Here is a 14,880-nt window from a genome sequence, read left to right as displayed (position 1 = left end):
AACACAAACATGTTTCATTCATATTATTTCAGTATTGAATCGCATTCCAAATTATTATGCAAATTAGATTTAAGTGTCATAAACATTTAATTTTTTGTTTTTCAATTAAACTCATGGATGGTATTGTGTCTCAGGGCTCTTTGGATCATTGAAATCAATCTCAGACACCTGTGATAATTAGTTTGCCAGGTGAGCCCAATCAAAGGAAAACTACTTAAGAAGGACGTTCCACATTATTAAGCAGGCCACAGGTTTCAAGCAATATGGGAAAGAAAAAGGATCTCTGCTGCCAAAAAGTGTCAAATAGTGCAATACCTTGGACAAGGTGTGAAAACATTAGATATATCACGAAAACTTAAGCGTGATCATCGCACTGTAAAGAGATTTGTGGCTGATTCAGAGCACAGACAGGTTTGTGCAGATAAAGGCATAATGAGGAAGGTTTCTGCCAGACAAATTCATCGCATTAAAAGAGCAGCTGCTAAAATGCCATTACAAAGCAGCAAACAGGTATTTGAAGCCGCTGCTGCCTCTGGAGTCCCGCGAACCTCAAGATGTAGGATCCTCCAGAGATTTGCAGTTGTGCATAAACCTGCTATTCGGCCACCCCTAAACAATGCTCACAAGCACAAACGGTTGCAGTGGGCTCACAAATACATGAAGACTAATTTTCAAACAGTCTTGTTTACTGATGAGTGCCGTGCAACCTTGGATGGTCCAGATGGATGGAGAAGTGGATGGTTGGTGGATGGCCACCATGTCCCAACAAAGTAGCGACGTCAGCAAGGAGGTGGTGGAGTCATGTTTTGGGCCGGAATCATTGGGAGAGAGCTGATGGGCCCCTTTAGGGTCCCTGAAGGTGTGAAAATGACCTCGGCAAAGTATGTAGAGTTTCTGACTGACCACTTTCTTCCGTTGTACAAAAAGAAGAACCGTGCCTTCTGAGGCAAAATCATCTTCATGCATGACAAAGCACCATCTCATGCTGCAAAGAATACCTCTGTCATTGGCTGCTATGGGCATAAAAGGAGAGAAACTCATGGTGTGGCCCCCCATCTTCCCCTAACCTCAACCCTATTGAGAACCTTTGGAGCATCCTCAAGCAAAAGATCTATGAGGGTGGGAGGCAGTTCACATCAAAACAGCAGCTCTGGGAGGCTATTCTGATCCTGCAAAGAAATTCAAGCAGAAACTCTCCAAAAACTCACAAGTTCAATGGATGCAAGAATTGTGAAGGTGATATCAAAGGAGGGGTCCTATGTTAACATGTAACTTGGCCTGTTAAGATGTTTTTCATTTAAATAGCTTTTGATTTCAGTAAATATGACCTCCTAATGCTGCAAATTCAACAAATTACCATTTTTGGTTCTTTACAACCTATAAAATGTTTTGAAACTCTGTTGTACATAATAATTTGGAACATTTGACTTTTTTATTTTTGAAAAAAATACTGTTATCATTGGGAGGTTTGTTCAATAAAATTTTAATTATACTCTAACGGTTGATGACTTGAAAATTATACTGACTGTCATTTGCATCGACTATTTAGGAAAATCTGAGAAAAATAACATTTGCATAATAATTTGGAATGCACTGTATTCTTATTCTCACCCTCTCCTCAGGTACAGACCTGTTACAGCACCAGTGGAAGAGGGTTCAACATCAGGGCAAAGACAAATTAATATTTTCTGAAGGTGTAAATTCTGACATGGAGGATCTGAGTTGTTCTGCTACAGAAAGACCATCAGTAGATTCTGGTGAGGAAACTCAAGATCCAACTTAGTTTAAAATGGAATCAGCTCTAATGGTTCATCGTCATGAATATAAATCTATTAGAAGATCATTTTGTCTGAAGTTTTCTACAGTAGAAACAGTGTCTTACTGTGTGTGTGAAGGTCCAGGTTCATTCCTGAAGAACAGAGGAGGATCTCTGGACCGGTCACTCTTCACAGACAGACAGCTGGGGACTGGAGACTCTGCTCTCCGTCTGTAGGACTCACCTCTGCAAACACAAACATGTTTCATTCACATTATTTCAGTATTGTTCTTTATTTATTCAGAGACACTGAAAGCAACACTCTCATTCACAATGGTGCCCTGCAAATACAGAACCAGCCATTCAACAGAGTGGAGAAAGTCCAGATTTATAGATTTAAGTCTAGCGTTCATCACATGAAACGTAACTTAACCGAGTCATAAACTGCTCTATAGATAAAAAGGGCGAGACACTCGTGTGCTTGGGTCTCCTTGACATGCTTTTCTATCTTTGTGCTATTCACATGATTTATTTCTGTATTTCACTTACTGTCAATATCTGAATGTAAATTCATCCTAAACACTTATAATTCTTCCTGTGATGGCGTCATCAATGAATGTAGTTTGTTATGGAAAGTCAACTGAATATTTATGTTACTTGGTTTTGATTTGCAACATAAAGGCGCCGCCTTCCTTGCTGGCAGCCACGGTATTTCAGCGCAGCACTTCACCGTGTGATAATATACAGTATATTTGTGTTTTATGTTCAATGTCTAAATGTTGTTTTAATGTTGTTTTAATTGTGTGTTTTTGAGCTGTTGTCACCAAGTTAAATTCCTGTGTCCTGTGTACATTTGGTGATTAAAGTGATTCTAATTCTGATCTGGATAAAAAATAAGGCAGTAAAACTTTGGTGACAAAAAAACAACAAACAAACAAACAAATATGCAGATGTGTCACACACTCTGGCGACGCTCAGATGGTCACAGAGCGACTTCAACATGAGGGCAAAGACAAATACTTTCTCAAATGATTAATTCTGACATGGAGATTCACACTAATCAGCATCATGAATGTAAATATCTCTCTTACTGTGTGTGTGAAGGTCCAGGTTCATTACTGAAGAACAGAGGAAGATCTCTGGACCGGTCACTCTTCATAGACAGACAGCTGGGGACTGGAGACTCTGCTCTCTGTCTGTAGGACTCACCTCTGCAACACAAACATGTTTCATTCATATTATTTCAGTATTGTTCTTATTCTCACGCTCTCCTCAGGTACAGACCTGTTACAGCACCAGTGGAAGAGGGTTTGTGTATTTATTCCTGACATTTGGAAGGATCTGAGTGTGTTTGTGCTACGAAGAAAGCGCACTCACAGTTGCCAGATTACATGGTGAGGAAACTCAAAAGATCCAACTTAGTTTAAAATGGAATCAGCTCTAATGGTTTCATCGTCATGAATAATAATCTGAAGTACTTTAGAAGATCATTTTGTCTGAAGTTTTCTACAGTAGAAACAGTGTCTTACTGTGTGTGTGAAGGTCCAGGTTTCATTCCTGAAGAACAGAGGAAATCTCTGGACCGGTCACTCTTCATAGACAGACAGCTGGGGACTGGAGACTCTGCTCTCCGTCTGTAGGACTCACCTCTGCAAACACAAACATGTTTCATTCATATTATTTCAGTATTGAATCGCATTCCAAATTATTAATGCAAATTAGATTTAAGTGTCATAAACATTTTAATTTTTTTGTTTTTCAATTAAACTCATGGATTAGTATTGTGTCTCAGGGCTCTTTGGATCATTGAAATCATCTCAGACACCTTGTGATAATTAGTTTGCCAGGTGAGCCCAATCAAAGGAAAACTACTTAAGAAAGGAACGTTCCACATTATTAAGCAGGCCACAGGTTTTCAAGCAATACTGGGAAAGAAAAAGGATCTCTGCTGCCAAAAAGTGTCAAATAGTGCAAATACCTTGGACAAGTGTGAAAACATTAGATATATCACGAAAACTTAAGCGTGATCATCGCACTGTAAAGAGATTTGTGGCTGATTCAGAGCACAGAACAGGTTTGTGTGCAGATAAAGGCATAATGAGGAAGGTTTCTGCCAGAACAAATTCATCGCTTAAAAAGAGCAGCTTGCTAAAATGCCATTACAAAAGCAGCAAACAGGTTATTTGAAAGCCGCTGCTGCCTTCTGGAGTCCCGCGAAACCTCAAGATGTAGGATCCTCCAGAGATTTGCAGTTGTGCATAAACCTGCTATTCGGACCACCCCTAAACAATGCTCAACAAGCACAACACGGTTGCAGTGGGCTCACAAATACATGAAGACTAATTTTCAAAGCAGTCTATGTTTACTGATGAGTGCCGTGCAACTTGGATGGTCCAGATGGATGGAGTAGTGGATGGTTGGTGGATGGCCACCATTGTCCAACAAAGTAGCGACGTCAGCAAGGAGGTGGTGGAGTCCATGTTTTGGGCCGGAATCATTGGGAGAGAGCTGATGGCCCCTTTAGGGTCCCTGAAGGTGTGAAAATGACCTCGGCCAAAGTAATGTAGAGTTTCTGACTGACCCACACTTTCTTCCGTTGTACAAAAAAGAAGAACCGTGCCTTCTGAGGCAAAAATCAATCTTCATAGCATGAACAACAGCACCATCTCATGCTGCAAAGAATACCTCTGTCATTGGCTGCTATGGGCATAAAGGAGAGAAACTCATGGTGTGGCCCCCCATCTTCCCCCTAACCTCAACCCTATTAGAGAACCTTTGGAGGCATCCTCAAGCAAAAGATCTATGAGGGTGGGAGGCAGTCACATCAAACAGCAGCTCTGGGAGGCTATTCTGATCCTGCAAAGAAATTCAAGCAGAAACTCTCCAAAAACTCACAAGTTCAATGGATGCAAGAATTGTGAAGGTGATATCAAAGGAGGGGTCCTATGTTAACATGTAACTTGGCCTTTTAAGATGTTTTTTCATTTAAATACTTTTGATTTCAGTAAATATGACCTCCTAAGCTGCAAATTCAACAATTACCATTTTTGGTTTTTACAACCTATAAAAAGTTTTGAAACTCTGTTGTACATAAAATAATTTGGAACATTTGACTTTTTTATTTTTGAAAAAAATACTGTTATCATTGGGAGGTTTGTTCAATAAAATTTTAATTTATACTTCTAACGGTTGATGACTTGAAAATTATACTGAACTGTCATTTGCATCGACTATTTAGGGAAAATCTGAGAAAAATAACATTTGCATAATAATTTGGAATGCACTGTTTCTTATTCTCACCCTCTCCTCAGGTACAGACCTGTTACAGCACCAGTGGAAGAGGGTTCAACATCAGGGCAAAGACAAATTAATATTTTTCTGAGGTGTAAATTCTGACATGGAGGATCTGAGTTGTTCTGCTACAGAAAGACCATCAGTAGATTCTGGTGAGGAAACTCAAGATCCAACTTAGTTTAAAATGGAATCAGCTCTAATGGTTCATCGTCATGAATATAAATCTATTAGAAGATCATTTTGTCTGAAGTTTCTTACAGTAGAAACAGTGTCTTACTGTGTGTGTGAGGTCCAAGTTCATTCCTGAAGAACAGAAGGAAGGATCTCTGGACCGGTCACTCTTCACAGACAGACAGCTGGGGACTGAGACTCTGCTCTCCGTCTGTAGGACTCACCTCTGCAAACACAAACATGTTTCATTCACATTATTTCAGTATTGTTCTTTATTTATTCAGAAGACACTGAAAGCAACACTCTCATTCACAATGGTGCCCTGCAAATACAGAACCAGCCATTCAACAGAGTGGAGAAAGTCCAGATTTATAGATTTAAGTCTAGCGTTCATCACATGAAAACGTAACTTACCGAGTCATAAACTGCTCTATAGATAAAAAGGGCGAGACACTCGTGTGCTTGGCGTCTCCTTGACATGCTTTTCTATCTTTGTGCTATTCAACATGATTTATTTCTTGTATTTCACTTTACTGTCAAATATCTGAATGTAAATTCATCCTAAAACACTTATAATTCTTCCTGTGATGGCGTCATCAATGAATGTAGTTTTGTTATGGAAAGTCAACTGAAATATTTATGTTACTTGGTTTTGATTTGCAACATAAAGGCGCCGCCTTCCTTGCTGGCAGCCACGGTATTTCAGCCGCAGCCACCTTCACCGTGTGATAATATACAGTTATATTTGTGTTTTATGTTCAATGTCCTAAATGTTGTTTTTAATGTTGTTTTAAATTGGTGTTTTTGAGCCTGTTGTCACCAAGTTAAATTCCTCGTGTCCTGGTGTACATTTGGTGATTAAAGTGATTCCTAATTCTGATCTGGATAAAAAAATAAGGCAGTAAAACTTTGGTGAAAAAAACAACAAACAAACAAACAAATATGCAGATTGTGTCCACACTGCGGAACGTAGAGACCCAAATGGTCCAAGCAGCGACTTCAACATGAGGGCAAGACAAATATTCTCAAATGATTAATTCTGAATGGAGATCACACTACATCACACATCGATGTCCAACTATTCTCCTGAGTGTGGAAGGTAGGGTTATCATTCTCTGACAGAACAGAGGAGGATCTCTGGACGCGTCACATTTCATAGACAGACAGCTAGTGAACTGGAAGAATCTTGCTCTCTGTCTGTAGGACTCACCTCTGCACACAAACATGTTTTCATTCATATTATTTCAGTATTGTTCTTATTCTCACGCCTCTCCTCAGGTACAGACCTGTTACAGCACCAGTGAAGAGGGTTCAAACATCAGGCGCAAAGACAAATGAATATTTCTGAATGTGTAAATTCTGACAATGGAGGATCTGGAGTTGTTCTGCTACAGAAAGACCATCAGTAGATTCTGGTGAGGAACACACGCATCCAACTTAGTTTAAAATGGAATCAGCTTCTAATGGTTACTCATCCATGAATTATAATCTTTTAGAAGATCATTTTGTCCTGAAGATTTTCTTACAGTAGAACGTGTCTCACTGCTGCGTCGTGTGAAGGTCCAAAGGTTCATTACTGAATCGTTTAGAGTTATTTTACTTGGAGCCGGTCACTCCGACTAGACAGACAAGCTTGGGGACTGAGCAGACTGCTGTCCGTGCCTCACTCTTGCATCCACGAGTCATCAATCTTCTTGGACTTGTTCAGTCAGTCCTGAGAGGAAATCCATATATCATCGGACTGTGAGATAACACGCGCCGAGCGAGGGAGGGAGGGAGGGAGCGGAGCGAGCGAAGCGCTGCGCGCGCGCGCAACACACACACACACATCACACACTGTACTGTATAATAAAGTAAAATACTTATAAAACCTGGATCAGTGTTTCTTAGGTAGTTGTAGGTTGTGAATATTCAACGTCGTGTCACAGACGATCAAACGGTTGATTTGACGAGAGAACACGGAAGTACCACCCTCATGTTATTTCCTGCTTTCATCAGTGTCTTTGTTTGGACAAGAAGTCAATTCGGACTCTTCCTTCCAGCCACAGAGAGAAAACTTGACTCTGACACTTTTGACAGTAAAATAAGAATTAATGTTGTTTTAAAAACGCTCACCTGCTCAGACTTCAGCTCCCTCCTTCTGCTCCGTCGATCCAAAATAGGAGTCTAAACTTTCAAAGTTTCACTTTTTACCCTCGCCGAGACTTACTGGAAATCACGTGTTTGTGTACGTGTGTGTGTGTGTGTGTGTGTGTGTGTGTGTGTGTGTGTGTGTGTGTGTGGTGTGTGTGGTGTGTGTGTGTGTGCGTGTGTTGTGGTGTGTGTGCTGTGTGTGTTGTGTGTGTGTGTGTGTGTGCGATGTTGTTGTTCACCAGTAAGAAAAAACAAAATAAGGGGCGAGGTTTCACAAAAGAACAAGGACATACACGTCTATACAACCTTGATTTGGAAATGCAGACATGGAAGAAACAAAGTTAAACATCTTATTTATTTTAAAAAAGAATATTTTTTCTTCCACATGATGGGAGGAGTCCTCGAGGACTATGGAAACACCACAGAGCAGCAGGAAAGTATTGTTGAAGGACTTCCTGGGTTTTGAAGTGTTTTTATTTTATTTTATTATTTAATTGTAAATACATTTATTGTATAAAAAAAAATGATAAATAAATGAGTTTTTTCAAACGTATCAGGGATTTACGCTTCAGAAAAACTGATGCTCAGCTCAGTGACCCCGTGTGATGGTAATAAATAACACGAAGCATTGTCGTTTTCGTATTTCTTTTTTTTGTGTCAGTGATGACGTTTGGTCGAGATAAACACAATCTCTCTTAATTTTTAAAAGTCGTTCTTTATTTCTAAAAATGTGGAACAATGCACGTAAGATAACGCCATGGTGCTCTGGTGAAGAATCTTTGGTTTTTCTCCTGTGGTGAACACAGAGTATTATTACTATCACATTTTTCAAAATAAAAGATTGACTAAAAGTGGCTGCTTCAAAAGTAAGGGTCCTTCATAGAAATGCAGTGGATGTCAAAAGTACAACATTTGTCTTTAAGTGTAGTGGAAGTAAAAGCCAGAAGTTTCCAAAAAAGAATAATATAAGTGCAGTACAGATACACAAGAAATATAGTACAGTACTAGTTCAGTACAGTACTGAAGTAAATGTACTTTGTTTCTGTCCACTCCTGATCATTATAAAAAAGCAGAGACATGTCATCAACTGGCTTTATCCAAAAACCACATGCTCGTATCATCTGTCTCTTCTAAACAGTCATGTTGTGAGAGTTTGGTTTTAAAGTTCAGAAACTTTCATTCATGATTTCATTTGATCCAAACAGTTTGTGTTTTTTGGTTTCTTGGCCCGGCTCATGTTCACTACCGCCTTTTACGAAGTGAATTTGAATGTCATAATGTCATCCTGCATGGTTTTTAACACTCGCTGATCAGTGAACGCAGCTCCGCATTACACGATGACCTCTGCCTGATCCTCAGAGTATCGCCGTGGACCTGAAGCATCCCAGAGGAGCGCAGATCATCCAGCAGGTACGACAGTCACAGCACAGAAGATCTGCTTTGATATTTTTCTGCACGCAACACCCAAAACATTCGATGATACTTACAGAGAATATAAAAGTCTTCTCAGCTGAAACTGGACAAATGATGATTAAAACCGAGGATCAGGTCAGATCAGCAGCACTATGGATGCTGACGTGTGTGATGTCAATTTCACTTTTCAATACGACACGTTTTTAGTCAGAAATTAAAGAGCACTATCTGAGTGTTGCCGCGTCCAGTGCTGGAATATAGGGTCAGTCTCCACGTCCTTCAGTGTGCAGTTCCCAGACTGAGCCACTAGATGTCGCAGACAGACGTCTGAAGGCTTCCTCTCTGTCAGCAGATTAACCCACTTATTCTAGCTTCAACACTGTTTCATGTTGGAGTCACTGTTTTCTACACTGTGAGGCCTCTGTGATCTGTGGTGAATGTGTACTTTGTGTTTTTATGGGGTTTGTAGTTTTGTAGCCAAACTTCCTCATTTCCTCCAGAATCTGCAAACGTCTGTTTTTGTTTTCAGCTCAGTTTGTGGTGTGAAAGATGATGAACGCAACACAGATCAATAAAATAAATGGGTCGGCAGAGGAGGGATGATGATGGTTTGCTGGAGAGCCAAGTATTTAGTGGTCGACCTTTTTCAGGTTGACCACTCAAAGTATTCTGTTTCTCTCACATCCTGCATCTTTTTCCTCCACATGAGCCTGACAGCATCAGCTTCAGTCTGCAACACACACACACAAATATCATCACTTTTTTATCAAAAAATATGAGGACAAGATTAACTGCCATTATTAAAGAAATGGTCTGATAAACTCTTTAATAAATGTCAAGGTTTCAAATAATACCCGTATATGTGAGATATTACCTGTATATGTGAATATTACCTGTATATGTGAGATATTACCTGCATATGTGCTGAGCTGAGGAACTAAGATTACTAAGATTGTGTCCATCCAAACAACAAGATAAAATCATCGAGTGGCTGAAAGAACTTAACTGAACCCAGTGAAAAACAGGTTCAACAGGTTCACACACAAAACCCTGAGGTCAAGAGTCATAAAATTAAAACACTGAATATTACAGCCAGTAAAAAGTAAAAATCAGCCATTTCCAAAACATTGCTAATGATGGGGGGGTTCTATTTTTAAGATCGTTATAATTTTTTCTAAATTGAAACTTCTATTTTTAAGATGCTTATAATTTTTTAATTAAACATTTCTGTGTTATGATACTTTATTATTAAGATTTCAACCATTTTAAATAATTTAAAACCTCACCAAAGTTCAGAGGGAGATTTTGATTCAAATCAGATTTCAAAAACTTTATTTTTGCTTTGCCAAAAAAAGACAAACACACTTAAACAGAGTCATTACAACGGAACAATGTTGTGATGCACGGTTACAGATCCGGTCCCACTGGGACCAACGCCAACCAGACATTCATACAGTCGGAAAACAGTCAGAAAACAGTTGAATGCAGCAACCTGATTGTTCATTATAAAGCTTTTTAAGGACTTTTGTTCTCAGGAACATTTTGGTATTTAATGTCATTTTCCAGGATGTTTCCATGACGAGTGAATGCTCCTCGTGTCCTTGTCTCAAATTAAACCTTTAAGATTGATTCTTAAATATTCTCCATTGTTCCTAAAAAACAAAGACTGAATGTCTCAGAGTGGTCAGATTAGTGCTGGACTCATAAACCCAAACAATATGTACAAACAGGTAAATAACAACCTATATGTACACCCATGATTATAGAAAATAAACAGCTTGACAACAACAGAAGAAATAGGAAACATTGTTCTTTCTTCTGTGGGTCATCTACCTCACATGTGTTTATGTTTAACGTATAGGAGGATTTTCCTTTGCCATCTGACATTGTTGTCATATGACGACCTTTCCGGGAACATTAATGTCTAAATATAATGTGATAATTGTTGCTGGTGATTCGAGTTGTTTGACTTTCAGAAATTAAACAGGAATAAAACGGAAAATTAAATGTGACACTCAAACACACTCAAACTTAACCCTAAGCTTTTTCTGATGTTTCTATTTTCATTATGAATAAATCAGAGAGGGTTAGGGTTAGGGTTAGGGTTAACCCCTCCAACAATAGCCCTCCTCTCTGTCCTCCCCCACCTACTCCCCTTAGCCTGTCTCCCTAACCCTCACAACCTGAGGATCATATTTCATGTCATGTGTGTGTGATTGAAGAACAGCACGACCCGCTGTGATATGAACAGTGAACTTAGTGTCGGGGTCTAGAAGGTGGGGACGTATCCTTTGCTGCTCGTCCTCACACACACCAGTCTGAAAGGAAATGTGAAGCTCAGCATGTTTGACGTCTGCACCGAACAAGGCAACACACGTTATAATGTCACACAGGAATAATCAGGTAATTCAATGTTGATAGAAGTGAAGTGATCTTACTTTGTGACTGAAGGCTCCAAGTTGAAGCTGAAATCGATCAGCTCGCGGTTTTGATTGTGTTTCATCAGCAGGTAGATGGTCGTCAGGAGCAACCACCTGTCGTCACTGAGACACATATATATATATATTTCGGATTAAAAGATGAATCTGAAGGTGAATTGTAGTGACACATGTTGTCAGGAGTAAAACACAATGCAGCATCGTTCTGGTTGCTGGTGAGTGTTGGGTGAAGTCTCACTCTGCAGGCGGCTGATGACAGCTGCAGTCCGGTGCGTCGAGCCGCTCGGCGTCTCTGCGGCAGCTGGACGCTGCAGACTCGGCCGTCTGCTCCACGGCGGCGTCTCCGTCACACAGCCTCATGTCCAGCCTCATGTCCAGCCTCATGTCCAGCCTCACACCGACAACACACCTGAACCAGAGCCACTTAGTTACTAAGACAGTAACGACGTTCATCACACTGTCAGTGTCCTAACGGTGGAGACGTTAGATAAAGATGAGGCAGAAGACTCTTCACCAGAGACTGATCTGATCTGAGGTCTGTGTTTGAAGGTTTTAATTTAGTTTTAATGTTTACTGTGTTTAGCACGACCAACACAAAACAGAGTGTTAATGTCCATGTCTTCAGTCTTTGGATCATATTCTACAGGTTGATCCGGAGTCATCAGGTTCTGTAGGAACAATACAACAACGCGTGTACGTCCGAATACTTCAGTATTTTTTAAAATCCAGTTCTGCAGAACTTTAACTGAAGCAACTTTCCCTTGTGCTGCAGTGACAACAGAGCGGGAGGATCCTGGGAAGTCATGCAGCTGTGGACTCTGTCACCTCGTGATGAGGGATATAAACAGGACGGTGGTTCAGGGCACGAGGACGTTTTCAGATCGAATGAAAAACACATCAACAAAAAGAAAGTCTCATGAATATGTAAACAATAATTTACTGTTGCAGTTGAATCGGTTTGAACTATTTAATCTAATGTTTGGTAGTTGAATGTTTAACGTGACTGTTTCTACAGAACAAAGTACAGTTGGACTAAAGTAAAGCACTTGAATGCACCATGGACGCAGGTGTGCGATGCATTTTCTGCTCTTCACTTATTATTTTCAGATTCATACAGTTGATTTATTCGTATTTCAGACGTTTGTCTTACAAAGCTTTTAAAAGTCCGTTTCCTACGACTGAGTAAAGGTCATTACCTGCGTCTCTCGGCCTCCAGCTGTGGATCAGTAAATCATCAGGTTTGTCAAAAACCTTTTTCTTTGCAGCTGATGATCCGACACTTTGAGTCGAGACCTGCATCGAGACAAATCCTGGTCCAACACGCTGCGGATCTAAGCGTCTGTGCAGCTTCACGGACTTTGGTTTTCACTGGTGAACGTTGAACTTTTGCATCTGGCGTCTTAAAAATAAAGGCAGGACATTTATTTCCTCCTCGCAGGGCGTCGTCATTTATCTAAACGTTTCAACATATCAACCAACTGCAGCGCGTCAACAGATACAGAGTCAATGTGAGGAATTTAAAGTCAGATATTACGTCTGGATTGTTCACCTGATGACAGATTTCACTCCTGTTCATCTGCTTTAATGACGCTTTTCAGGTAGAAACAGGAAGCAGCAGTTGTTTGTTTACTGATCACATTTTGGACAAAACGCCAAATCTACAATCTGACACGCCCCAGATTCACCTGTGAGGCTTTTAATAGAGACTAAAGTTCCATGATCAGTTGAACCTCATCTGATTTCACTGATACTGACACAAATCAGGCCTCCGAAATCTGGACAGCCTCGTACTTGCATCAGCTCAAGTATTTTGAGTATTATTTCTATTCCACGACGTTTTCATGGGAAATCTTGCACTTTCTGATCCTCTGCACGTATTTCATTGCGATAGTTTCTAGTTACTTGTTGAGGTAATAAAATACTAGAAATCAGTGTGTAGTTTCAGCTGCAGCTTCTCACACAACTTCACTAATTTCAGTGTTTCAGGCCCAAAGACGTAAAATGATCTGATGTTTCACCAGAACAGCAAAAACTGGGGAAAAGTCCAGAAACAGAAAACAGATTTGTGAATCTGAACTTTCCTCTCTCATTAAGTCAACCTGTCACATTTACTGACACTAGGTTGGGTGATTAAAAAGTAATTACATTAAGTCTTAACAATCTGATAATGTCACATCAGTGATCAGTCTCAGGACGTTTTACTGCGGAAAACTTTAAGTTTAGTTTTTACTTTCCTTCAGGGTCAGGGTCCACTGCTGCTGTAGATCACTCTGACCCCCCCCCCCCCGCTGAAAGCTGCTGCACAAATAAACATCCCTTTCTTTTCTTCCGCTGTGATTCAGATTCCATCTGATTAGTGAAGAACACTTCCTCATGTTTGAGCTGCTGCACTGTGCACGTTATTGTCCAGCGTGCACCTTGGAAACGGCTCCTGAGCTCTCGAACAGTCTCCCGCCAAGAGATCTTTAGATTTTGAGAAGCAACTGAAACGCGTCTGTTCTTCCTCTTCTATATTTGATCTGCTGTTTTTACTTTTGTTTTTATTTGATGTATTTTGATTGTGAAGCACTTTGTGACTGGTGTCTGGGAAGAGTAGCTTTGTTTCCTTGGAAACAGTAACTCAGGTAAACACTCTCTCTCTCTCTAGATCTGTACTTCAACTCTTTATTTTTGCCTGTGGAGCTTTTTAACACTCAGCAGGATAACAAACATAACACACACACACACACACACACACACACACACACACACACACACACACACACACACACACACACACACACACACACACACACACACACACACACACACACACAGCTCTGACCCTCTGCAGTTTCCTGGACGTCAGTTTCTCTGCCTTCATCACAAAGTGAATCAGAAGTGTTTGTTCAGCGTTTTGTTCGTTCGGCTTCACTGGGAAAAAAAAAACAACTGGTTCTGAACATGCTTGAAATTTTACACTGGCTTTGTGCTGAAGCCCCTCCCACAGAACACCTGCAGAGGGAGGAGTCAATCTGATTGGAGAACAGCCAGAGAACAACACGGGTGGAATAATGTGTCACTTTCTAGTGCGGCAGCTTCTCCGGACCAACAGACACTGTGTCAAACAGTCTGATGTAAAAACAGTCAAAGCTCTTTTCTGCTTCTTTATATAAAGATTATCAATCAGACTTTATTTGTATCGCACTTTTCAAACAATGTCACACAAAGTGCTTTAGTTTTACCTTACTAACATTTTCAGTGAGCAACATTAATGTGATTGTCTTCTTGTTTCACATGAATATGAAATGATGTGACGGCAGCAGCAGGAATCAGCAGCTTATGTGGTTGAAAACTTTTCATTTTAGCAGGAAGTGTGATGTTCAATGGAAAATCAAAATGTCATAATTGTGACATAAAATATCAAGATCAATAAATTGTTTTAAGAGTTCAATCTTCTTTTTATTTTGTACTTTTACTGCATTTGTTTTCAATAATCTTCATTTTACTCTGATCTTACTAAACTTTTCTTGGTTTTTAAAGTTTTTAAAATACCAGATACTTTGACATTTTTACAGTAACATCTTTCTATTTTGAATTTCCCCTAGGGGATAAATAAAGTATCTATTTATCAACTGTTCATGACACAGAAATGATTTTGAATGGAGAATAAAAACACTCATGAAGCAGCTGACC

The 14,880-nt window shown here is 40.0% G+C and overlaps 1 long non-coding RNA gene across 1 annotated transcript; it reads right to left on the bottom strand.

Annotated features, from left to right (window-relative positions):
* Nucleotides 1–1,878: 1,878 nt before the first annotated feature.
* Nucleotides 1,879–3,395, bottom strand: LOC111239638. Its single transcript, XR_002665878.1, has 3 exons — nt 3,286–3,395; nt 2,848–2,967; nt 1,879–2,002 (listed from the first exon to the last, which is right to left on the bottom strand). It is a non-coding gene; the product is annotated as an uncharacterized LOC111239638 (long non-coding RNA).
* Between the last annotated feature and the right edge of the window lie 11,485 nt (nt 3,396–14,880).

Source organism: Seriola dumerili, unplaced genomic scaffold (genome assembly GCF_002260705.1).
Source record: "Seriola dumerili isolate Sdu_G_001 unplaced genomic scaffold, Sdu_1.0 BDQW01003310.1, whole genome shotgun sequence".
NCBI lineage: Eukaryota > Metazoa > Chordata > Actinopteri > Carangiformes > Carangidae > Seriola > Seriola dumerili.
The sequence above is the reverse complement of the archived record's forward strand: the minus strand, read 5'-3'. Positions and strand labels throughout refer to the sequence as shown.